Genomic DNA, 23,509 nt, shown 5'->3' on the forward strand with positions numbered 1-23,509 from the left:
TTAGTAGAGACGGGGTTTCACCATGTTGACCAGGATGGTCTCGATCTCTTGACCTCGTGATCCACCCGCCTCAGCCTCCCAAAGTGCTGGGATTACAGGCTTGAGCCACCGCACCCGGCCTGTAAAACATATTTCTATATTCATTGCTTGGGGATACTGGTCTGCTTGGGCTGCCTTAACAAAATACCATAGACTCAATGACTTAAACATAAATTTATTTTCTCATAGTTCTGGAGATAGAAAGTCCAAGATCAAGTGTGGCAGCACCACCTCTCTAGCTAGAGGACAGGGTCTGAATTCCAAGGCTATAGAAGACCCCACCCTTACATCTCTCTAGGGCAGTCCTGCCCTCAGGTCTCTGAACAGAGGTTTTCTGGCCTGTTGAAACTGAGGCAGTAGCCTTGATTACTTCCCTCATGCAAGAATAGTGCATGTTTGCAGACAAAAAGCCCTATTGTCCTGTCAACTCCAAGATCCTTTCTTCATTTTGCCCCATCTATGTTCTTTCAGTGAAAAACTGGCAACATTTCAGCTGGTATAACCCCAAAAGCTCTTTTTGAAATGACAGTCTAGCCACACTCTTGGGTGTTCTCTTCAGAGCATACTGTCTCATTTTGGCAATATAAACAGACTGAAAATTTTCCAAATCTTTAAGTTTTGGTTCTTTTCGTTTTTCTTGCTTAACAATTTGTTCTTCAATTCCTCGCTCTCCTCTGACATTTTGCTATAGCAATCAAAAGGAGCTAAGCCACTCTTTCAACACTTTGTTCTGAAACCTCTTTAGCTAAACACCTGATTTCATTGCTCACAAGTTCCACAAAACACTAGAATGCAATTCAGCCAAGTTCTTTGCTGCCTTACAACAAGGATTGATTCTCTTCCAGATGCCACTGACATGATCCTCATTTCTATATAAGACTTTATCAGACTTACATATTTCTATCATGCTGCTTAGAACTCTTCTAACCTTTACCTATTATCAAGATACAATGCCACGTTCATATTTTTTGGCATTAGTCATAACAGCATCCTATTTCTTGATGTCAAAATTTGCCTTCATCAGCTTGAGTTGCCACAATAAAATACCACAGAACAAGTAACTTAAACAAATGAAATTTATATCTCACATTCCTGGAGGCTAAGAAGTTCAATACCAAGGTGACAAGGTAGATTTTATTCTGAAGCCTCCTCTCTTGGCTTGTTAGTGGTTGCCATCTTGCTTTGCGTTCACACGATCTCTCTTTCGTGTGTACACAGAGGACAGAGAGAGATCTCTTTCTCTTTTCATACAGCCACCGATTCTATCAAATTAAGACCCTTCCTTTATGGCCTCACTTAACCTTAATTACCTCCTCAAACTCCTGTCTTCAAATATAGTCACATTAGGAATTAGAGATTCAACATATGAATTGTAAAGGAACACAACTATGTCCAAAGCCATTAGTTTATTCCATTGCATGACAATTACCACAAATTTAGAAACTTAAAACAATATACATTTATCATCTTAGGGTTTCTGTGGTTAGGTCCAGAAATAGCTTAGCTGGGATTTTTCCAAAACTATAGTCAAAGTGTCAGCTGAGACTAGATTCTTATCTGGAGTCTTAGCTGGTAATTTATCCACTTCCAAGATCACTCAGATTATTGCCTGAATTTATTTCCTTATACCTGTAGGATTACGAGCCTTCACACCTCTTGCTGGTTGTTGGCTGAAGGTCACTTTCAACATCTACAGGCCACTCTGGTCTCTTAGAGGCAACCAGTTTCTTGCCATGTGGCCCTCACCATATACCATCTCACAACATAGTGGCATACTTCTTCATGGTCAGAAGGAGAGCAGGAATGTGTCTACTCACAAGATGTAGTCTCATATAACATAACATAGGAGATTGTCATTCCATCATCTTTGCCATATAACATGACATATTAACAGGAGTGACATCCTGTACCTTTGCCATAGTCAACTGGTTAGCAGCAAGTCAGAGGTTCTGCTCCCACTCAAGGAGAGGGGATTACACATAGGTATGAGCATCATCAGGCAAGCGTTATGGGAGCTGTGTTGGAGGTTATTCAATGGATTCATCATATAAAATATAAAACACATGAAACTTTCAAGAAACAATAGAAATTACACATATGTATGCAGGGTTCAGCCCTGCTGGGTCTAGAGGGTATTCTCTACAGGTGGGGAGATGAGAGACTGTAGAAATAAAGACACGATACACTGAAATTAAGAGAAAAAGAGTTGGGCCCAGGAGACTACTACCACCAGTACATAGAGACCAGTAGTGACTGGACACTCTTACTTTCATCGGGTACAAAACAGCGAGGCAGGGTACGTAGGCTGAGTTCTCCACAGTTTTTCATAGGGTCAAGCAAATCACATGTCTAAGGAACAAGGGGCCCAGGGCTTGCAAGTAGCCAAAGGAGGGGAAAACGAAATGCGTCAGCACTTTATGTTATGCCCATCAAGAAAGAACAAACACTTCAAGAATTATGCTATCTCTTCCTATCTACAGAAGAGGAACCAGGTGCCGAAGTTGGAGTGAAAGCAGACACAGATTGTAACAAATACAGCACAGCACCACACAGAGACAATGAAGCCCCAAGTACCTGAGGGTTGGGCTGACTGATATCAGTCCTTCCTCAAGAGTGTGGGAGAATGGAGTGTTCTCCCACTTGCCCAAGGACAGGGGATGTTTCCTGCCATGTCTGCTGAGTAGTGGGTGCTTCCCCAAGCACTGGCACTACAGTAGACATTGTAGATGCCCTCCAGCAACCATTATGCAGGTGTGATAGAGGGCTTTGGTTTTGGCATTCAACAGGTTGTCCCTGCTGATCACCATCAGTTGATGTTCGACAGGTATAAATGTTCTTGCCTCGTGGCCACATTCCATAGTGTTCCTTATCAGTCCCTGACCACAACAACTCGAAGTTCCTAGATGATCATGCATAAAGTACAGGAAAGCTTTCATCAAGGCTTAATTTTCAATAAGATTAAGATCTAATCACTCATGCTACTTATTCCTAACTATATTCTTCTTTTTATATTCTATTTATTAAACAGGAACTGGCCAAGACTTCAGTCTCCTGCTTCAGCACTTATGAGACTTTCCACCCACAGTGTATACCCATGACATAGAGATAATAACTGTTAATAATAATGGGTGTGTTTCTTTTCAGTCTTTTTCTAAGCACTTTCCTGAAATCCTGTCCCCTAACAAAAGCACATCAAATATATAACTGGTACCCATAGGTATCTGTTTTACATAAGTATGTATAAAAGGGGTATGGTATTATAGTAGTACTTCATAATTTTTTAAAAACACAGTCTTCTTTAAAAAATCTTCAAAATTATAATTCTAGTAACAGTAAAATACCCCACATTTTATCAACTTTTATAAAACCTTCCTTATTGTTTCCCATTATCATGTTAAAAATAACAATATGATAAACACATCATTCATAAATCTTAGCTCTGTAAAAATAACCTAACTATAATCTAAATCTACATTTAAGAACAAAGCAGGAGGACTCAGCTCCCCAATTTCAAATCTGTACATTTATTGCTACTATCATTGTTTGACAAAAGATTCCTGATTTAACTGCCCTTATTCTTTTTTTGATAGTTTTGGATTAATAAGTTTATTAACTCCCCCGGTGCTTTAGTTCTTTTTATCATATCACAGAATGAATTATAAATTATATATTTTTAAATAGACACAATCCCATAATTAAATACTATGCATTCTTGACACCATCTCACCCTCATGCCTCTATATATGACTGGTATCTGGCCAGTTCTTCATCATCTTTTAAAACACATGAGGTGTTAACCCCTCCAAGAAGCCAGAGTGATTAAAATTTATTTTATATTTGCACGAACCCCATCCCATGAGCAACTCTCCATTGTAGCATATTATCACACTGTGTTAAAAATAATGTATTTACATGTCTCTTCCCATGTAAGATTGTAACTCCCATGAAGGCAGAGAATATATCTGTTTCTTCTTTGTACATTTAGCACCTAGTGCCACATATGACACATAATCATTTATTAATGAGAGTTGAAAGAAACATTTGAACTAAACTAAAATAGTATAAGCATGCTATGGGGTTATATTTTTTTTCTAATCCTTCTACATTTTATAATATAGTGTTCCATCCTTGATCATACTAAAAAAAAAACTAAAATCAAATGCACTCAAGATAGGTTTGTGAAACATGACAACCCTTTATGTATGACATGTAACTCTTTAAATAAGAAATACAATTTTGAAAAATAAGCAGGAAGTTTGTAAAAACTGTTCCACTTCCAAGAGTGCCCACCTAAAGACAAAGACAAATATCATATGTGCTTACATAACTCAAAACTTACAAATGTATATTAGAGTCATTCCTCTTCTATTAATAGGATGATTGAGATGATTAAGAAGTTTAAAACAAAATCTGATTACAGAAATGTAAAATAATATCCATTAAATGTTTATTATATAACAGATATAAGAAATTCTTTAGACTAATTTTATCATTTTAATGCCACAACAACCCCTGTGATAATTCTTGATAAATTCATTTTATGTCTTAGGTAGCTTCTCCAGGATTCCACAGCTACTAAGTGACAGACTCATACTTCAAACCCAGGAAGGTCCAATTTCAAAGCCATGATCACCCCACTGCCTCACACTGTAAGAACACCTAGGAAATGTTCTAGTTTTCAATTTATTACCAGAAATGTCATCCTCTGGAATATCAGGAGAAAAGAGTGGTACTAACTAACAGCAGGTTCGAGGTTGAAGCTGCACATCTATGGGAAACTGAGATTATTTGCATTGTGCTATGTTTGATTTAGTCCCTGCCAAATGTCATGCCAAAGCCTTGACACAACAGAGATTTGTGCCTGGAGCCATTCATTCCCTGCCTGGCATGCACATCAGCTGGCTTATTTTCTCTGGATATTCTAAAGTCACATTAGTCTCTTTACAGATAGAGAAAATGACCAAAAAGTTATATGAAAAATAGTGGCAAGAAAATATCTGGGAGAGCTTTCAATGTTATGACCTCAGAAAATTATTAACATGTGCATTTATAGGATTCTTTCTTTTTACATATGACTAACACTGAAGAACATGTACAGTATGTTTTAAGCCAAATTAAAAATATGAGTATGTACAACTGTAATTCTCCAAGTGTTATATTTGCATAAAATAGAATAGGCATCGATTACTAATGATAGTATGTATGTCTAAATTTTCCTTTTGACTACAAACTATTGATGCCCAACATTTTTTTCAATATAAAACTACTCTAATACAGGGAAAAATAAAGAACAGTGAGTCATCAAGTCATGCATGGGGTTGGAAGAACCTTGAATGGGTTAGCTGATCTAGAGAAGTTTTAGAGAAACTATTATCAGACATTGTGAATCTATTTAATATTTAAATATCTCTATAAAAATGACACCTAACCTTCTCTCACTATCTAATGCTGAAACTTAAGTAAATTCTTTACGTGTTAATTCAAGCAATTTTTCCCCTGCTAATTTCTCTTTAGAGAAGGCCTGTTAGTTAATAGCTCCTGTATGTGATACTTATTTTGTCAGTTGTCATCCTCCTTTACCACTGTCCTCTGGAATCTTAGCTCCCTTACTCATAACTCACAGGTTTCCCTCTATGTAACATTAATTTGTCTTATTCATTTTCTATTCATCTCTCTTATAATTCAATTATATTTCATGATCTTTTTAAGAATCTTCAATAACACCTTTTTTCATAATAGTATTCCAGTTTGAAATAACAGGCATCCTGTATTAACCTTTAACTATTAACCCTATCTTTTATGTAGTATGTTTATATACTGTTTACTGAGCTGTTTATGTGCTTATTTTCCTGATTCCTTCCTCTTTTCGAATTTATTTTAATTCTATATGTGTTTCTCTATTTGTTCCCCCAAAACCTAAATAGTTCTAGGTAGTTCTTGCCTAATAATTTAACTTACATGTGTCCCATTTCAGTAATTTCATCATCAGAGTCACTAAAAACATGTTAAACACCTTCCATCAACCTCAGAATAGTTCTATTATTTAACTTGCAAGGGCATTAGTGGCAACAGTTCATTCATTCATTCATTTAGAGACAGAGTAGTGCTCTGTTGCTCAGGCTAGAATGCAATGGTGCAATCTCGGCTCACTGCAAACTCTACCTCCCGGGTTCAAGTGGTTCTTCTGCCTCAGCCTCCTGAGTAGCTGGGATTACAGGCACCCACCACGCCCAGCTAATGTTTGTATTTTTAGTAGAGACAGGGTTTGACCGTGTTGACCAGGATGGTCTCATTCTCCTGACCTTGTAATCTGCCCACCTTGGCCTCCCAAAGTGATGGGATTACAGGCGAGAGCCACTGCACCTGGCCAAGAGTTCTTTTAATATAGATTGTATGGATTAAGGCTTTCTGTACCCAGGCAATGATACACATTTGATAACCAGATTTCTAATTCTAATATTTTCTCACTGTTACAGATTACTAGACAAAAGTGCATTTCCTATGATATAAACATGAACGATAACATATTTCTAAGCATGCAACAGTAATATAATTATCAAAATATTTTTATACTTTATTCATGGAAACATTTTGAAATATATTTTAAACATACTCACCTTTGTCCAAGGCACATTCTGCTGTGGTCTCAGGACAGGAACCTAATACAAAAGAAAGAATATTTCTCTTAATATACTTAATAAATACACAGATTGAGAAATACCAATATATAAAACTAAAATAAGAACAAGTGTTAAACCTCAATTACTGCTCAGTCTGTGTCTCTTCCCACTAACTTCAAAAAGAAGTCTTTTTTCTTTTTAATTAAAGCTCATTAATACAAAAAAGACAGGACACAAATATTCTGTAACACTTCACAATTTGAACCCAAAGTACTTCTGTTCCTTGATGTCTTAAACTTTTCCAGAAAAAAAAGTATAGAAAGAAAGAATATATACAGATATCAATTTTATGCAAAAACTCAAACTTATCAGTTTTCAAAAACGCTACATGAATTATTAAATTCAAATCAGAAAGATGAAGCAGGGTAAGTAGATAATAAAAGCATTATGTTTGTTCATCAAAAAGTGGCAGTGAAGCACTCATTAAAGTTAACAGAGATATACTTTTACTGTAACAATATTTCAAAAACTTTTAGGCAATGAATCTAGAATGAAGGCACAGATAATAGATTTAAATATGTTCTAATTAACTTGAGTACTTTAAACATCAAAAGAGAAAAGAGAATTGCTAAGCGAAAGCCCCAAGTTTCTATTATATCTAGTTTGTTATTCTATTAGATGCAGTGCCACCTTTCTAAATATGTTCAGAAACTCACCTACCAAAAGGCACAGATTCTCTAAATCTGAGAGGTCACACTGCAAATGTGATAAATCTAATTACAAGAATTTCAATTAAATGTAGAAGGAATAAAACCACGAACTTTGTTCGGATATTGTGACATTCTATCTGCTTAAAATTTCCAGATGTAAGAAAAAGATCAGAAAAGCATCTATTTGTCTTGTGATCTCTACCACTATTTTGGAGTAAAAATTTTACCATGAATGAAAAATAACACCCATAAAGTGGAAGTATAAGCAATTTTCTTCCATATTTAATCTTCTCAAACTCAAAGAATTTCAGTTCTAGAAGAAACCTGAGTGGATAACCAAGTAAACTGGATTCAAACTTACGATTTAAGGGGTTGTTATTATATGGAGATGCCTATGGAGCCACTGGGTGATAGAAGGAAATCAGGTTACTATGTTCTAGATGTTCCCTATGCTATTGTCAAAACAGAGCAAAGTACATGTGCAGCCATACATACACTGTCACTTATGTCATATAATATTTAGCAACAGGATGTTATTGCTTAAAATATGTATATTATATATATATATAAAGCCACCTAGGCCAACTTCTTTCTTTTATAGCCAAAACTAGTCTATTTCACCCTCCTAGATTTAATTTGAATCTTGGTTTCTTGTATAACTAGTTGGCCCAGATTGCAGACAATTTACATACCCTCTCTGAGACTTGAATTTTCATTGTACAATAAAGTGATTGTAAAGATTAGATAAGTAGTTACAAATAAATTGCTGAGAGCAGTTTGTGGGACACAGAAGGTGGTTAATAGATGTTAGCTATTAAACCTATAAACATTTGAAATGTAAAAATCATTCTAAAATATTAAATAATTTTGATATTTTAAATACACTTATATCTTATTCATAACTGATATTTCTATCACCAGTCAGTGTAAAAACCTTAGCTTGTGTTTGATTTTTTATTATGTCCAAAATAATTGAGAAACACAAGTATGGATGATAGCCTTCATTCAGGAATTTTACATCAGAGAGGTCAAAGTAGAAATGGTGGTATTTTTTTTGGCAGGGATGAAATGAGGCATTTTGAGTTCTTCTAATAGCTATGATTCCATGTTCTATGCTTACTTGTAGTCTGGCATGACTGGAAGAACAGATAATCTCCTTAAACGACAAGGAAACCGTTTTCCATAGGTCAAATAAGAACCCAATTGCCTAATAGCCGTGAAAATAAAAGTATAGGGTAAAGGGATTGTATAACCTCTGAATAGTCAGCATTACTACCAGGATATGATGAATTTATCACAGAGAAACATGGTACCAACATAAGCGGGGTTGAGCTTAAAGAGTAAGCAAACTTCAGTTTTTAAGGTGCACATCCCTCTAGCCATTAGGAATAGCATGGATGTTATAATCGGATTATGGTTGCTTGTTCTGATTTTTCCGATAGGCACATACACCCAGGATAGGAATAAGTTACAGAAAGAAGGAAAGGTGGAGACATATTTACTATTTAAGATTGGTTTAACTAAACTTTAACATAGGCTAATATTAGGAGGAAATAAGACTTGAGAAGATGAAAAGAAAATGAACAAAATAACAACAAAGAAAAGAAAAAAAGTAAAAGAATAAAACTATAGGCTTAATAAGAAAAGTTCTAAAAGTCAAACTTACAGGGTGGACAATTTATTTTGTAAACTATGATAACCAGGAGCTCTTTTATACACTGGTGGTGGTGGTGGTTGTGGTCACGGGGAGGGGTAGTAATTTGGCCACATCATTTCATTCTTTTAATTCAGTGATTCTCTACCAGGAGTGATCCCCCCACCACCCTCTCCTATACACGCCTGCCAACTTCTGAAAAGACTTCTGTTTGTCACAACTGGAGGGACGACATCTATTGAGTCAATGTGAAGGATGCCACTAAACATACTACCTTGCACAGGGCAGGCTCCCTCAAGATAGAATTATTTAGGCTGAGACATCAATTGTGTGTGGAGGTTGACAAACCCTGACTGACTCAGTGGGAGACGCAGGGGCCTCTTTCTTCCTCAGCTCTTCACAACTCCCTTACCCCCAAATTACGAGACACATCATTTTCATAAAGTGAATATTCCAGAAAAAAAGGGACCAGCCTTGGTAAAGGATCCTGACAAAGGATATTCTATTTGCTAGTATTCTACTTAAACATTACATCTAGTACTTAATGTAGCTAAGGATTAAACATAGGTTATTTAAACAGGTACCAGTCACCAAGATTTTTACATGACTCCAATCGAGATCCTATAGATAATTGTATTCATGCTCCTTTTTAAAAAAAGTTTTACAATGTAAGAATATATTTTGGTGGGGTACATAATCTTACTTTATTTTTAAAAAATCAAGTTGAAAGCCAGACACTTCTATTTGACATAAAGACAGATTATTTGCTTTATTATTTTTTATTAAATAGTTTTTAAGTTCTGGGATACATGTGCAGAACGTGCAGGTTTGTTACATAGGTACACATGTGCCACGGACCCATAAACCTGTCATCTACATTAGGTATTTCCCCTAATGCTATACCTCCCCTTGCCCCTGGACCTTGATAAGGCCCCACTGCGTGATATTCCCCTCCCTATGCCCATATGTTCTCATTTTTCAACTCCCACTTATGAGTCAGAACGTGCGGTGTTTTTCTGTTCCTGTGTTAGTTTGCTGAGAATGATGGTTTCCAGCTTCATCCACGTCCCTGAAATGCACATGAAATCATCCTTTTTATGGCTGTGTAGTATTTCATGGTGTATATGTGCCACATTTCCTTTATCTAGTCTAACATTGATGGGCATTTGGGATGGTTCCAAGTCTTTACTATTGTGAATAGTGCTGCAATAAACATATGGGTGCATGTGTGATATGTATGTGTCTTTATAGTAGAATGATTTATAATTCTTTGGGTATATGCCCAGTAATGGCATTGCTGGGTCAAACGGCATTTCTAGTTCTAGATCCTTGAGGAATTGCCACACTGTCTTCCACAATGGTTGAACTAATTTACACTCCCACCAACAGTGTAAAAATGTTCCTATTTCTGCATATCTTCCCCAGTAACTGTTGTTTCCTGGCATTTTAATGATTGCCATTCTAACTAGTGTAAGAGAAATTTTATATTACATCATAACTCAACAAGCAATAACCACAATCATTTTTTTAAAAATTGTGGTGGTTTAATCTTACTTTTTAAAAAAAATTTACACCAAAATAACAACTGATCTACCACAAGCACAACTAAGATCTATTTGTATTGGTATTATTCATATAGAGATGCAATATGTACAGTGACTTGAACTAAAACTAATCCTTCAACACAGTATTATTGTCACCATTTGATGTAATCTAAAGTGAAATTTTCCACTATTCTCATTATTCTTGTTTGCAAATGTCTCATTACTATCATAATGCTCAGAGTACTTAACCTGTAAAATACCAATGTTTTCTTAATTTTGATTTAGTGGGGTTGACAACACAAAAAACACGCCATGTTTGTTTGTTGATCGCTTCTAAGTATATTCTCTGCAAGGCTGAAAATCTGGAGAAACAATTAATTCCACAAAACAGTTCATTAATTACAGATGGATTTCTAGAGCTAAAGCAGTATATTGATGAGATGAGATGAGATGAGAAGGGCAAGGGCAGGAGGTGAGGGGATTTTTGTTTTTGTTGTTGTTATTATAGTTATTCTGCTTTAAAAGGAAGGTCCTTATTTAGAGCCTACTTGGAAATGGCCAAATATGCATAAAAATGCAGTATCATTAGACCTACAAATCCTTCCTATGTTTTGACTACAATAAAAGATATTCTCACAAAAGCAGATGGAAGCCAACAATTATTACTTTACCACAGCAGAATCACTATTTTACTCCAAAACAAATTAAATGTTCATCACAATGATTCGTGCATCTTATGCCCAATCTGAATGTTGTAAAGTTGCTCAAGAGTATGTCTTTCTCCCAGCTTCACCATTAGTGCCTAATAAATTTGACTACCTAATATATTTATATGATTTCCTGAGATACACATAAAAAGTTAATGTTTTTATATCATTTCTCATCACTGTCTGTTTCTTTAAAGGTACCTGATAGTTAACACGTGCATACGTAAGTGTATGTATATATAAGATGCATTTAAAAAATGTATTTCCAAACCTAATTCATATTGTGAATTATATAATTATTTTATGTCATTCGTGGTCAAAATTCAGTGTATCCCTCTTGTTACCATAATGGAACTAACCATGTGACACATGACACGTTTATAAGCGTAAGAAGTTAAGCTTATTGTGGTAGCCTCCTCTGGGTTGTATCATTTTATTTCCCTGTCAAAGCTGACAGAACATCATAAGGATAGGCAGCAGAGTTACTCCACACCACCTTATTTAAGTCTTTAAAATGACTTACCTTTTCAACCTATCTTGGAGAAACTTTTGACTTCATTTTAATTTCCCTACTGACATATGACCCAATTTCAAGAGGATACATCCATACTGATATATGATGTTTCAATAGATATTCTGTATTCCAGTCAAAGATGCTCTATACAGTAGGTAAACTGAATTTAAGAGATCAAATAAAATTATTATTAAATCTAATGTCTTTGTATCTGCTTATTGTAAAATCAGATGTGTTGTAAACAGAGTAACTTCAAAACAAATTCAGAATAATAGTGTGCAACATATTTTACTCTCATAAAAGACAGTAAGGATGCTATAATAATTAATGAATAAATAGGTAGGCTTCATTGTTTATTTGCATTACATTTTAAGAAGAAACTAGAAAGTTCAACATATTGGTGTTATGAGCTGAACTGTGTCCCTTAAAATTCATATGTTGAAGGTCTAACCCCCAGTACCTCAGAATGTCAGTGTATTTAGAGATAAGTTATTTTAAAAGTTTAGTAAGTTAAAATAATGCCATAGTTTGAGCCCTAATCTGCTGTGACTAGCGTCCTTAAAGAAGGTTAGAACACTGAGACACACAGAAGACAGACCACGTGAAGCCACAAAGAGAAGATGGCCATCTACAACACAAGGAGGCTCTCGGGAGAAATTAACCTTGCTGACAGCTTCGTCTTAAACTTTTAGCCTCCAAAATCATAAAAGACATACATTTCTGTTGTTTAAGCTACCCAGCATGTGGTACTTTTCTATGGCAGTTCTAGCAAACTAATAAAGCTGATAATTTCCAGTTGGAGCGTAGCTTTACACAAAAATGTGACAGAGGTAAATTTTACCCTCAGTGTTGTTACATTTTACATTTAACATTTATGGGTCGATATAACCAAAGCTCTCTTGATATTCCTAAGTTTCAAAGGGTTGTCCATCACTGGACACAAGCTTCCCTTTCCTACTCTGCAAACACCTTCTAAAGCAATCTACTGTCCTAAAGAGAGTCTATCACAAAGACTTTAGCTACTGAGAATAGCTTAGTATATATCTGTCTCTGAGGATATCTGTCTATATAAAGTAAGTATATTCTTTTTATATGTAGCAAGTCTTTTGTGCTGTTTTGATAGTAATGAACAGGTGTGATGAAACCGCCATCTTCACTCACTGCTGGTGGCACTATAAATTGAAAAGCAATTTACAAACACGTATCAAACTCTTAAAATATATTTGCTCCCTTTTATCCAGTTATTACACTTCTAGGAATCTCTCAAAAGGACATATTCACAGATACTGACAAACATTTCTGTATTCCGATTATCCATTTCAGTACTATTTATGCTAGTTCCCTTCTTTCAAAAAAATAAACTAAATGTCTTATCATAGAATAAACAAACTGTAGTGCTCCCATAGCACATAGGAAATATTGTGCTTTTATTTGTAAACCACATTTTTAAAGATAACTTAATGGCATATGAATATTAAGTGAATTTTTCAGTTTTAGATGAAAAATGATTACATTGTGTTACACTATATTAACACAAAGAAATCAGTCCCTTTACTGTCAGCCTCCTTTATCTCCTCATTCCTCCAAATGAATGGGCTTTTTTTTTTTTTTTTTCCATAAATCGGAGTAAAACACTCAGATTAAAGAAGGATATATGCCTCACAAGGGTGTTTTGGCAGAGTTCTCCAACCTCTTAGGAAGCCCAGGGAGAAGCATTTTTTTCCCCCACAGTTGTAATATCTGAATACAATGTGGTAACTGCTTCCACTCTTGAAGTCTCCTACTTTTCTCTATTATATTCACGATGATTGACAGTGATAACATCCAATTAAAACTTTTCCTTTCTTATTTGGAGGATCAAAAGGTAATCTTCCTTAATTCCCTAAGAGTGGTATTACAGAATATCTCATGACATAAGACATAAAGAATAAAGAGCATTCCATCCTCTGCTCCACTCCCTTGTTAGAAGGTATATACATCGTTATATTAGAATAAAACAGTGTAAGCCTTATTGTATCATGATCTCCAAGTGAGAGTTTAGGAAGTTCATATTTTTACAAATAAAAAAAGCATTGTAAAGGGCACCTGGTCATGAATGCATATTTATGCTGCTGAAGCAAGACTGACACGAGGCTTCCTGGAATATTCCAACATCCAATTCTTTTTATAAACTGTCAACAGACAGGTGCAAGGCCCTTTTCTTATAGTCTACATATAGAAATCTAGGGGAAAAAAGGATAACCACTGTTCTTGGTGGTTATGTCTCAGTGGTGATTTTCTTTATTCTGTATCTTTAAATTTCTTTTTCCACCATAAGATTGTATTGTCTATACAGTAATGTCAATGTTTTATTTCAGAGGAGTGAAGTGCTAATCTCTTATTCTACAAACATGAAAAACAGGCTGGACTCATCCAGGTAAGTGGACATCTACTCTGCCTTTGCACTAAGCAGGTCTGCCTTGTTCAAGTCATAGTGCTCAAAATGAGTTATACTGACAACACTAAAGGATATCGGGAGCCAGAGTTCCAGATCACAGTGCGCCCCATAGTGAGAAATGCTGAATCATCATATGCTCTTTGGCACTTCAAGATCATTAAAACACTTGGAGTTTGGCTTTCATTTTTACCTTCTTTGAGGACTGCTTATCAAAAATTCAAATTTCCTAAATTTAGAATTTCGAGGGCTGGGAGAATTGATACACATTTACATGTATTCATATTTTAAGATTTATTTTACTATCTCAACAATAGTGCACTGGTGAAAGTGCAAATTCCCTTTATCACAGTGGACAGGGTGATGATCTGGGCTCAGTGTCCTAGGGTTCAAGCACCAGGTTCCATCATTTATTAACCCATGTTCTTTAGGAAATTACTTGTCCTCACTGGGAATTGCTGTTGTCTGATTAACCTCATAGTAAATACCATCAAGTTCAACAGCCAGCAAAGGCCACCAGCCTGAATAAATATATGTACCTGTAAAACATCCTTTCTATGTATGAACTACTAGTTCCGTTTACCAGGCACTGAGCTCTTTAGTTTGAAGGATCCATTATACTTTTAAATGTGATGTAGGCATTCATATAGAAGCCTTGAGGGAGTGTTTTTTTTTTTAAATATTCTAAGTAACTGCCAAGCATTACAGTGTGTCATACCCTTAACATATTTCTTTTGTCTCAGCTTTGTTAACATATTGTTAGACCTGGCAGTCTCCAGAAGGGTTAATCGTTATATTCTCTTGCTGTTTTATTCATGATAGTATCTCATAAAAGCTTGATCTTCAAAACAATCATAAGCTACAGCAACAGAAAACAAAATAATGGAATTAATGTGGAGCAATGGCAGCATCTACAATATGCTGGGTTTGTACGTCATTATCAAAATGTAGCATTAGCACCTGAAAAGGAGGCAAGATGAAAGAAGTAAGTCCTTCATTATTTCTAAGAGCTAAACTTGAGCACCGGTTCGGAGAGTCGAATGTTCTATTATCATCAGTCAGTAACAGACATTTATGTATCAGTCACCCCACAAGACCATCAACTAATTACATTAATAATCGAATGCCATTTTCCTTTGTCTTTTTAATTTTAACCACAGAGAATTTTATCCATGAAGGTCACTTGCTTTATTGTACCTCTCACACAGACCGTATAACCATTAATACTTGAGTTAAAATATTTCTCTGAAGATAAAGGGCTGGTTCCTTGTGATTTTAATCTGTGGATTTTGACAAGGAGGAGATCAGGGTCCTAAATTCTGGTTTTCTCAGAAATTCTCCAGATTTGGGCTAGTTATTTAACCTGTTTGATCTCATTTCCTTCATCATAGAATAAAATAATTAGAATTACAATAAAATTCAGTTCTATATTTCTAGGATTTTACACCTAAACTTTCTTTCGGAGAGAAGAGTGGTAGACAGAAGATTCATGCAGCATTCAGAGGCTAGACTTTATAAATGAACTTCCCACCTTCAATTTTATCTTCATCCAATCTCCCTTTTATTCCTTATCTCCCCACATTTAGCCATATCCCCATTCTGCTGGAGGAAAATTAAACCACTTGCTGTGTAGTGAATATGTATGTTCTCTTTCATTTTTGAATGTTTAGCTTCTATTCCTCATTCCCCGAATACCCTTTCCTTGTTTCTCCTCCTAAAATCCTACGTAGGCTAAGTCCTTCAGTACTCAGTTTTTACCACACCCCTTTCCACCTTCATCCTCATCTTAGTTATATGCTCCCAATTCCTTTCATACCTCTTGAACTCGAGTGTCATAACCCTTTCCTAAAGTTGTTTCTTTACTGGTCTATCTCTTCCATTACATGTGTGAGCTTCCAGCCGTAAGAAACTTTGTTTCTGATTTTTCTCATCTAGCATCTCACATAAAGCCTGGCACACAAGGGACACTCACAAAACATCTGTTGAATGCATGCATGAAAAACATAAATAATATGATTCATAGAGTAACTTATGACTTGTTGCTCTTTTTGTACGTGCTGAATCCCAAATATGGTCTACTCCCTTCTAGCTAAGAACAGAAAAAGGAATGTGCTAGTTTAACAACGTAATCAGCCATAACACGTTAAAATGAAGATGGTGACTTTTACTAAACTTTTCCTTTTCTTTAAAATTACTTTTTTTTTCAAAATCCTAAATTGAAAACAAAAGGAAGATCAATATATTCTCATAAAGCACCATTTATATTCTCTTTCGAACAACTGCTTACTTCCACATCATAGCACACCAGACAGTAAAGTCAATTTGTTAACTAGATAATAGCCAGCTAATTTTACTCTCCCATTTTCCAGTCAGTACATACCTTCTCCTATCCTCTGGGTTGAAAGGCATAAATCTGGGGGATCAATTTGCTAGTCATTCACTAAAAATACCTTTAAATTGAGCTTCCATGTGAGGACACGCTAGGTACCATTGAAGAGTTGTTTTATAGACACATAGCTTGCCATGTACAACTTTACATTTTGAAACAGATGTGCTAGCTGTCATGGCTAATGTGTATCATAAAAAGAACCCTGGAAAGTAAAAAATTAGAAACACTCCTACCTTTGGTCCACAGATCTTTCTCAACAAAATGAAGTGATCAAAATACATTTTTAAAAACTTCATAAGTCCAGGATACTTATTTTAGAGGAGAAAAATCTCTCATAAATATCTGGTACCAATTTCCTCTAAAGCATCCCCAACACAAATGAAAATATGCACACATATATGTATACATACACACACCCACACCCCATACATATGCCTCTAAATGTTTAGCTGTCAAAGAACAAATTCAACTATTCAAAATAAATATATAACTCTAGCTGGGTGTAGTGGCTAATGCTTGTAATCCCAGCAATTTGAGAGGCTGAGGTGGGTGGATCACATGAGCCTAGGAGTTTGAGACCAGACTGGGCAACATGAAAAATCCCTGTTTTAACAGAAGAAAACACAAAATTTAGGCAAATATGGTGGCACATGCCTGTAGTCCCAGTTACTCAGGAGGCTGACGTGGGAGAATTGCTTGAGCCAGAAGGTCAAGGCTGCAGTGAGCTATGATCATACCACTGCACTGTAGCGTGGGCAACAGAATGAGACTCTTTCTCAACAACAAAAAATATTAAAATAAAATAAAAAGCTCTGGAAACATGCTGATATTCTCTACTGATAATAAAAAAGGTTTTAATTTTTTTTGTAAAATGCATTATAATCTGTAAAATGCAAAATTTGTAAATTTATGTAATGAGAATTAGAGTGTCATCAAGTGAAAACATCATACTCATAATTTCCCCAGAAGGGTTTATACATGACACGTTGTCCATAATGCCATCTGAACAACAGAAAGAAAATGCTAGAAAAGCTTGGACCAAGAGAATATTCCAAGAATAGGACTAGCACTAGCTGTGATTCCTCAAGAAGGGCAATGGTAGAGAGGGGAGACAAGTTTGGCTGAAGAGATGCAGCCAGGAAGTGACACTCCCACTGAGAGAGATCCAGTTATGGACTAAACCACCATAATATGGGCAGATCTTTGGAAATTAAAAGCTGAGGTGGATGGGGAGGCAACATTAAAGGCAAGGCTGAAAAGGAAGGAAGTTGAGAATCCTGCACAGCATACAGAAATGCTAGGGCTAGTTCCCATCCCTGAGTGGCTCCTGAGAAAGGGGTGAGTGAGGGAACTAAGGGATGGCTCACTCTCTCTGTGGACCCCTGAGATCCTAGCTACAGGATAAGCTGTGTCCTCCATGGATATGTGAGCTGGCAGGGTATCTACCTGGGGAATAGGCAGAGACAGGCCTTCAGATGGTGTGTAACACAGAAATGTTTGTGTGCTCCAGCAGAGAGTAGCCATAGATGCCCATCCCCTACAACTCCCCCAACAACTCCCTTTTTTGTAGGCATTGTTCCCAGCTGAGCTTTAAGTCAGGAGAGAACAGGGTTGGCTTCCCCATGGGACTAGGGTATGTCTGTTTTTTAAACCCTGCTGTCTGTCTGTCCCTCCCATGCTGCGTGTCTGCCCCTCCTAGGGCCTATGCATAGTCACTCTGCAGGAGTGTGTACACAGTGTAGCCATTGCAGCCCAGCCTGAGTGCTCTACGTTCATACATTCCCAGTGATCCAGAATCACATCAGATCCCCAAACACAGCTGGAACCTGTCCAAGGCCATGGGATGCTCTGGTGCCTCCAGGCTATGGCACAAAGCAAGGGAGTACAGAGTTATTCCTACCAAACTACCAACGTCATTCTTCACAAAAAAATCTAAAATGTATATGGGACCAAGAAGAGTTGCAATAGTCAAAGCAATCCTAAGCAAAAAGAGCAAAGCCTAAGGGATCACACGACCCAACTTCAAACTGTAAGACTACAGAAAACAAAACAGCATGACACTGGTACAAAAACAGAGACACACACTAGTGGGACAGAACAGAAAACTTAAATAAAGCTTCACACCTACAACCATGTGATCTTTGATAAGACTGAAAAAAACAAGCAATAGGGAAAGGATTCCCTATCTAATAGATGATGTTGCTAGCCATATGCAGAAGAATGAAATGAGGGCCATACCTTTCACCATATACAAAAATTTACCCAAGATGTATTCACAATTTAAATATAAGACCTCAAATTATAAAAATTCTAGAAGAAAACCTAGGAAATACCCTTCCAGACTTTGGCCTTGACAAAGAAATGTTGGCTATGTTCTGAAAGCAATTACAATAAAAACAAAAAGAGATAAATGGGACCTAATACACTAAACAGCTTCCGTACAACAAAAGAAACTATCAATAGAATAAACAGACAATATACAGAGTGGGAGGAAATAGTCACAACCTATGCATCCACCAAAAGACTAATATCCACAGAATGTATACGAAACTTAAACAAATTCAACAAGCAAAAACCAAAAAACTTTATTTAAAATACATGAACAGACAATTCTCAAAAAACATACGGGCAGCCAAGAAACACATTTTAAAAATGTTCAACATCAATAATCATCCGGGAAATACAAATCAAACAGCAGTGAGAGACCATCTTTCACTAGTCAGAATGGCTATTATTAAAAAGTCAATAAACAACACAGCTGGTAAGATTGTGGAGAAAAAGGAACCCTAATTTACATTCCCACCAACAAGATGTAAGTGTTCCCTTATCTCCACAATCTTACAAGCTGTGTAAATTAGTAGGTAAAATAGTTCAACCACTTGGGGAAAGCAGTTTGGAAGTTTCTCAAAAAAACTTAAAACAGAGTTACCATTCAACCCAGCAATCCCATATTGGTATGTACCCAAAGGAAAATAGGTCACTATGCCAAAAAGTCACATACAATCATATGTTCATCATTGTGGCATTCATCATAGCAAAGACATGGAATGAACCTAGGTGTCCATCATCAGTGGATTGGATTAAAAACAAAAAAAAGAGGTTCATATACACCACAGAAAAATATGCAGCCATGAAAAAGAAGGAAATCATGTTCTTTGCAGCAATATGGATGGAGCAGGAGGCCATAATCCTAAGTGAGTTAACAAAGGATGAGAAAACCAAATGTGGTGTATTCTCACTTTTAAGTGGGAGCTAAATATTAAGCACACATCAACATAAACATGGGAACAACAGACACTGCAGACTCTAAGCTGGCTAGTGAGGGAGGAGAACATGGTTTGAAAAACTACCTATTGGGTACTATGCTTACTACCTGAGGGCAATATATCCATGTAACAAACCTGTGTATTTCCCCCCATAGTTAAAAGTTAAAAATTTAAAAATAAAAAATAAAGACTTTAAAAAAAAATAAATACCTAATTTTAAAACGGGAAAGCATCTGAATAGACATCTCACCAAAGAAGATAAACAGATGACAAATATGCATATGAAAAGACACTGATCGTATATAATTGGTAACAAAGAGTTACCAACAAATGTTAGCAAGCACAGAATAACAAGGAGTCTTATTAACTGCTAATATAATAATGCACAAATGGCACAGCCACTTTGGAAGAGAGTTTGACAGTTTCTTACAAAGCTAAATGATATGATTTAACCATCACACATGTAGGTATTTACCAAAATGATTCAAAAATATAAGTCCTGACAAGAACCTGTACTTTAATATTTAGAGCAGCTTTATTCATAATTCTCACAAACTGGAAGCAACCAAAATATCCATGAAATAAGAAGTTTATGAACAAACTCTAATATATCCATGTAATTGAATAGTATTCACTAAAAAAACGATATGAACTATCAAGCCAAGAAAAAGCATGGAGGTACCAGAATAACAAATGACTGAGTCAAAGAGGCCAGTCTAGAAAGTTTGTACTCTCTATATTCCACATGTATGACTTCTTGTAATAAGCAAATCTATATAACGAAATGATCAGTGATGGCCAGGAGTTGGCCAGGAGGGTAGGGAGGGAGAAACAAACAGGAAGAGCACAGAGGATTTTAAAGGTAGTGACACTCTTTTGTGTGATGCTTTCATGGTGGATATTAGGTATTAGGCAAAACCCAAAGAATGTACAAGACCAAGAATTAGCCCAAATGCAAGGGATGGACTTCAGTTAATAATAATGCATCAACAGTGGTTCATCAGGTGTAATAAATATATCAAACTAAAGATGTTAATAATGTGTTTGACAGTGGGAAGAGGGAACTCCTTGCTATAAACTCCATATTTTGTATACCTAACACTGTTCTAAAAATAAACTTCAGTAATTTAAAATAAGAGTTTATATGGTTTTATAAACATTCTATTAAAAAATACCAAAATGCTCAAGTTAAATGCTATTAATGGGAAAAAGGAAAGGCAGTGGTGCTACTGGAAGAAGAAAATCTAGACAAATTTAATCAAATCAGTAAGCTCTAATTGATCAAATCAGTAAAATCAATAATTATTGATCTAACTGATCAATAATTGACTAATTGAAGTGTTAGATGTGGCTATTGGAGACCTGTGAAGGAATGCAACATAACAAGTCTGAAGCACCAAGCACACTGAAACACAGTAGGTGCTCACCGGGTGTTTGTTTCCTTTCCCTGAATTATGCTGAAACTTTTGGAGTTCAGCCTTAATGAACATCAAGAATAGTCTTTCTCAAAAAGACTATTCTCTCTCTATCCAGTAGGTTTTTACGCAATCCCTTTTGCTAAGACCCATCTTCCCCTATTATCTTTTGGCCAACATTTGTTGCCCAGACTCAATTTTGATAGTTTTCTACAGAAGTATTTCTTGACTCTCGGAAGTTGCTTGGTTTCTTTTTCCAGGAATTGTCATTATATCCTACGGTCATCGCAACACAGTGTGTATGTGTATGCATTAACATGGTAAGTATATCAGTAAGCACTCCCTGGATGCCATAAGACAGACTGTCTTACATGTATCTTTAAGTCCTAACTAAAATTATAATTTAAAATGCTAATTAGATTAAGATTTCCTAAGAATTCCTAACCCCTAAAAGTTACTAATCACAATTTTCACTGCTACGATGGTTCACTGATTGGCAGTCAATTGACTGGAGGAATATATTTGCATCTTTAAGTGATTGTTGAGAATCATTGAGGTATGTTACCGATTTATTAGCTGAGGAAAGTGGAAAGAATATTTTCTAAATATTTAACAGATGAGGAAACCCTAGGTTGTGATAATTTAAGGAATATAATACTGGACTCCCTTATCTCTGAACTCCCTGCCCAATAATCTTTCGACTTAACCATGGTGTTCTTGGGGAAAAATTACTGCAATGAGTATAGATAGTTCTGAGTTATTTATGTGGAAAATAAAAGAATGAAACAAAAGGTTAATGTGGGACCTCCTTAGTTATAACATTCTATCAAGTCCTCAGAGTTATTACAATAAAACTCGAGTGTATAACAAGTTATCAAAATTTGAAATGAGCATGGTATTTTCAATACGCAGGAAACCCATGAAATAAAAGGCCATCTTACTGTTTTGTGATTAGATATATCTGCTTCCTTGGAATTTGTCTACTTTACTTCTATTCTTCCAGTATTCTATAAATACATGTTGACTGGCTTATTTTGTATTTGCTTTAAGCTATCTGGATAGATAAGTCCAAATTATAAATTGACATAATTTAAATTCATGAAAGTATATAACCAAATCATCATGAAATTTATTATTATACCTTTATATTTATGTTTAATTATTTTGTTTAAATTCTTCCAAGATTATCAGTTATGATTTTCATTCTTTTAAAATAAAAAAAGACTAATATTTAAGCATTTCTCCCATGCAACAGTAATTCTTAAAGATTATTTAGAAAAGTAAAGCTGTTTGTTTTGGATTCTGTGCATATTTTGTATCCTCAAATGATTTTCCCCATTATAGAAGATGTGCATTTGTATATTTCTTTTTTACCCAGGTTTTAAAGTGAATTACACAGTACAGTGAGAAAAATTTCCAATTTCTCTCTTGCATGAAATATCTGAGCTAATAATTGGACTAGGAGAAGTAGAATCTTTATTTTCATTAGACTTCTCTTTTCAACAAAAGCTTTGTTAGCCTACTGAGTCATGACAAGTAATCCTTTATATGCTAGGGTATGCTGTTCTTCCTGATGAACTTACAAATTAAAATGTAACGTGAAATGATGGCACTGGGAATATTGAGGAAGAGCCACTGATATGGGAAGGGATCTATAATTAAACCAAGATGTACATTTTAATTATAATTTTATCAAACTGATAATACAGAATAAAATACAGTTGGAGAACTACAAAGAAGTCATAATAAAGAGCCCAAGAAAGCTACCTTGTAACCCTTGTTGTCTCCTCTACCTTCTGTTGCCAGGCTCTCCCCTCCCAAGCCTTATTTTAATGTATCTTGCCAAGGATTAGAAAGTAATCAACTGATTTTTCACCACCTTTATCCCAGGCTAAAGTAATTATTCATCTGTTTTTCTCTCCTGCTTCCTTTTTTATTTTCTTAAATTTGGTTTGCTCAAGAGTAAAATGAACCACAGTGCTTATCAGCTCAATGCATACACAAGCGATACTGAAGGCAACTGCCAGAGACTAAAGCCATAGGTTAGCTGCAAATCCATCAGTGATTTTAAATAGCGGAGGAAATTCTTGGTGAGTCGTGATATAGCTGAACAATAACTGCAGAAGTCACAAAATAAGACAATGTAATTTGCATTAATAGGTCATGAGATAGATTTACAGAAAGCTAACACAAGTACAAAAGATTTTCTGTAAGATA

The 23,509-nt window shown here is 35.7% G+C and overlaps 1 protein-coding gene across 45 annotated transcripts in view; it reads right to left on the reverse strand.

The window, feature by feature from the left end:
* Positions 1–23,509, reverse strand: part of PTPRD (protein tyrosine phosphatase receptor type D) — a 2,344,803-nt gene that overhangs the window by 1,442,433 nt on the left and 878,861 nt on the right. For all 45 annotated transcript variants that reach the window (XM_037744085.1, XM_037744087.1, XM_017544042.2 and 42 more), the window contains exon 5: positions 6,657–6,698. The gene's annotated coding sequence lies outside the window, so the exon portion shown is untranslated. The remainder of the gene's footprint in view (positions 1–6,656; positions 6,699–23,509) is intronic.

This window comes from Cebus imitator, unplaced genomic scaffold, assembly GCF_001604975.1.
Source record: "Cebus imitator isolate Cc_AM_T3 unplaced genomic scaffold, Cebus_imitator-1.0 Scaffold164, whole genome shotgun sequence".
Classification (NCBI taxonomy): domain Eukaryota; kingdom Metazoa; phylum Chordata; class Mammalia; order Primates; family Cebidae; genus Cebus; species Cebus imitator.